Below are 4104 nucleotides of genomic sequence, written 5' to 3'. Positions count from 1 at the left end.
ACATCTCCTGAGGAGTAGTAAGAGATGAAGATATAACAACAGGGCACTTTCGATTCTTTTCTAGGTATGTATATTTCAACTCTGTGGGCAGGGGCTTCAGATTAAGCTTTAGAGTCTCCTCTTTAACAGCTTCTTGTGCCTTCTCTTTATTGAACAAAGGTAGAATTTCTTCTCTCCTACTCCAACCTTGTAGAGCAGCACACACATCTGAAGGTTCAGGCAACCCTTCTTCAAGATCCCCAAGACTTTCATTCAACTTGTCTTGCATTTTCTGATTACAATGCTCTTCCACTAGAGTGTCAATGATGCACACCTCTTCTAGACCTCCTTCTTCTTCCGGAGTGATTGGATTTTTAGACATATAGAAGATATTGAGCTCCAATGTCATGTTGCCAAACGTGAGTTGCATAAGTCCATTCCTACAATTTATGACTGCATTTGATGTAGCTAGGAATGACCTTCTAAGGATAATAGGAACATAATTAGTTTCCTTGACAATTGGGTCTGTGTCAAGAGCAACAAAGTCTACTGGATAATAGAAATTATCAACTTGAACTAAGACATCTTCAATTATCCCCCTTGGAATTTTCACTGATCTATCCGCTAGAGATAGAGTGATTGATGTTGTCTTCAATTCACCGAGTCCTAATTGCTTATAGACAGACTATGGTAGCAAATTCACACTTGCTCCCAAGTCTAACAAAGCTTTATCCACTATAGTTCCTCCAATCATGATTGAGATGGTAGGGCAACCCGAATCTTTATACTTCAACGAAGACTTGCATTGTATAATAGCACTTACTGGCTCAGTCAAGAAGGCTTTCTTATTCACATTCAACCCTCTTTTGATAGTACACAAGTCCTTTAGGAATTTTGCATAAGTTAGAACTTGTTTAATCATATCTAGCAACGGGATGTTGACCTTCACCTGTCTCAATACTTCAAGAATTTCTGAGGCATTTCTGATTCCCTTTTTCCCATGCAAAGCTTGAGGAAAAGGTGGAGGTGTGTGTTTCTTCATCACATCTCCCTTGATAAGTACTTTCTCCTGATTTGCTTTCACTGTTGAATCATGGTCCTCTTTCACTTTACTGTTATCTTTCTTCTTTCCTTTGATTTCCTCCCTCTTCTCTATCTCTTCTTCTTCTTCAACATATGGCTTGGGTGTTGGCAACTCAACCTTTTTACCACTCCTTAGAGTGATCAAGGCTTTGACATCTCTCACTTGAGAAGATTCTCCCTCATGAGTTTCCACTTCATGGATACCCTTGGGGTTTTGGTGAGGTTGAGAAGGAAATCTCCCCTTCTCTTGCATTGTGTTCAGGTTAGTGAGCCTTGAGATTAAATATTGGAGATTATCTATCTTCTGAGATAAGTCATTTTGCATTCCATCCATCCTTTTATTCAATGTATTCTCTACACTGTCAATTCTTTGACTGAGTTGAGCATTGATGGATTTTTTTATCTCCAACAAAATCTCCCATGACCTTGCTTAGATTCACTATTGCTTGCTCAAGATTTGAATCTTGTTGAGATTGTTGAGCTAGCTGTGTATACTGAGGTGCCCTTGGTTTCCAAGAGAAATTTGGATGGTTCCTCCAATTTGAGTTGTAAGTATTTCTATATGAAGCATTGTTGTTAGGCTTGAATTGTCCAATGACATTTGCTTGATCTCCAAACATTTCCCTAGCAGCTGGAATTGTAGGGCACTCTTCCACCAAGTGCTCATAAGATTGACAAATAGGACATGACTTGACTTGCATTGGTGTTTCAGCAAGAACTTGTACTTCATGTATCTTTTGCAGCTCTAGCTCCTCCAATCTTCTTGTCATAACTGCAACCTTTGCTTTCATATCAATATCTTCATTCAAGGTGTACATCACAGCCTTAACATTAAAGGTATTTGGCTGAGACTTTGTCTTGCCCACTTCACCTTTGTTTGGTTCATCCCATCCACTTAAAACTTCAACCACATAACTCAAGAAGTCCATGGCTTTCTCCGGATTCTTACTCATGAAATCTCCTCCACACATAGTCTCGAGGAGTTGCTTCATTAAGGAAGACATCCCATCATAAAAATAACTCACCAATAGCCATGTATCAAAACCATGATGAGGACAAGCATTGATGGTTTCCATGTATCTCTCCCAACACTCATAGAATTTCTCATTCTCTTTAGCTAAGAAGTTTGAAATTTGTCTTTTCAAGCCATTTGTTCTATGAGTAGGGAAAATTTTCTTGAGGAATTCAGCTTGCAAATCAGTCTAAGTTCGGATACTCCTTGGCCTTAAAGAATTAAGCCAAATCTTGGCCTTATCCTTCAAAGTAAAAGGAAATAACTTTAGCCTCATCAAGTCGATTGAAGCTCCTCCATCTTGGAATGTATTACAAACATCTTCAAACTCCTTGATATGTGCCTAGGGATTCTCACTTTCCATCCCATGGAAAGTAGGTAGAAGCGGAACAATATGCGGTCTAATTACTAACTGCTCTGTAGAGGGCACTATACATGATGGTGCACTCATACGAGGTGGATGCATGCGGTCCCTCATTGATCTGAATGCATTGGGATTGTCCTAGTGACCATGGTGACTATGCTGATCTTCAGGCGTAGCTTCCATGATGTTCAAGCTCAATTCCAACTCCTTGTTATGAGGTGTTTCAAGTTTCACAAGCCTTCCTCCATTGTCTCGTATCCAATTTGGCATACACAACTAGTATCAACTATAACAAAAACAAAGAAACAAAATAAAACAAGACTACAAAAAGACTAAGATTAACTAAGACTAAACTAAAAGATATGTTAAAATATGAACAAGTAGAAGAAACTATTAAAAGAGTTAGTAAAATGAAATAAAAATCACCAAACTTGTGGTGAAGATCACAAGTACTCTAAAAAGATAATATCACTCTGAAGTTGGCACCTTCCCCAACAATGACGCCATTTGATTTCGTGCCCAACTGGTGTATGTCCTATTGATTGGTGTTCAATCAACTGGTGTACCTTGATTTTGGTCCTCAGATGGGAGTAATCAACAAAATTTATAACCTATATCACCATGTACTAGGATAGCCTCAGCTAGCATTGCATAGTGGCTCTAGGATCGTTCACTGGGAAGGGTTTTCAACTTACAACTGATATTAATTCAAAGTTGATTTGGTGTTTTTTCATTTCAAGATTAGCTTTAAAAGAAAACATAAACTTTGATTGAAAATGGATTGGTTTTAAGCTAACTAACAAAAGTAACTGAAATTACTTGTAAGAAAAAGTGTTTCTTGGAGTTATTGGATCACTGGGGTCAGGCTCCTAATACAAAAATAGAGTTCCGGTCACTTGAATCTTTTTCTCGCATTGGAGATTTAACATATAGTGATTTCTCAAACTGGTGTGGGACAGATGATTACTACTCAAAACATGTTATTTTTTATCTTGTAATTAGCTCTTTTAAACACCCTTGAGTAGTAATTATTACCTTTTAACTCAATTGGCATGTTAGGAACCCTTGCAATCGTTTCTAATCAATTTGTGTTAAGTTTTGTTGTTTTTGATAGCTTTTTGCTCACCAAAGCAATTTAAGAATGAGGGAGAGCTGTATATAGTTCTTGGCAAAGCTTTTGGAAGCTCAAATTCATGAAGAAACCAAGCTTTGGAGCCTCATAGTCCTTTGCCTTAGTCGTTCAAAGTATGCAAGGAAAAAGCAATGGAGAGAGGAAAACAAAGTAAGGAAAACAGAGGACGGCAGCTGTAGTTTTCCTTTGCACCTTTGGAGCACTTCCCGAAGTCCATTTTCTACATGCTTATACCATTTCAAAGCTCAGGAAGTCAAGAATCCAACGCTTCAAACCATGTACGATTTGGAGCTGAAATGAGGAAGATATGGCCTTCGCAAGACAACTGCATCTAGCTGAAGGACAAATTCGCATCTTACGAATTTGGAACTCCAACATGCGAAATTAAAGCCCAACTTGCGAAAGTGATTTTGCAACTTGCAAACTTGGATCTCAACGTGCGAAAGTGGATTCTAAGTTGCGAAATCAACTTGCGAAATTTTCGCAAGTCACTATGCAACGTGCGAAACTGGGATATTTGTGCACCGACTCTTT

The 4104-nt window shown here is 38.4% G+C and overlaps 1 non-coding gene across 1 annotated transcript; it reads left to right on the top strand.

Annotated features, from left to right (window-relative positions):
* The first annotated feature begins 2103 nt into the window (after nt 1-2103).
* Nucleotides 2104-2210, top strand: LOC132253299 (small nucleolar RNA R71). The gene has a single exon (XR_009465174.1). It is a non-coding gene; the product is annotated as a small nucleolar RNA R71 (small nucleolar RNA).
* The last annotated feature ends 1894 nt before the right edge of the window (nt 2211-4104 follow it).

Source organism: Vitis vinifera, chromosome 18 (assembly GCF_030704535.1).
Source record: "Vitis vinifera cultivar Pinot Noir 40024 chromosome 18, ASM3070453v1".
NCBI lineage: Eukaryota > Viridiplantae > Streptophyta > Magnoliopsida > Vitales > Vitaceae > Vitis > Vitis vinifera.
The sequence above is the reverse complement of the archived record's forward strand: the minus strand, read 5'-3'. Positions and strand labels throughout refer to the sequence as shown.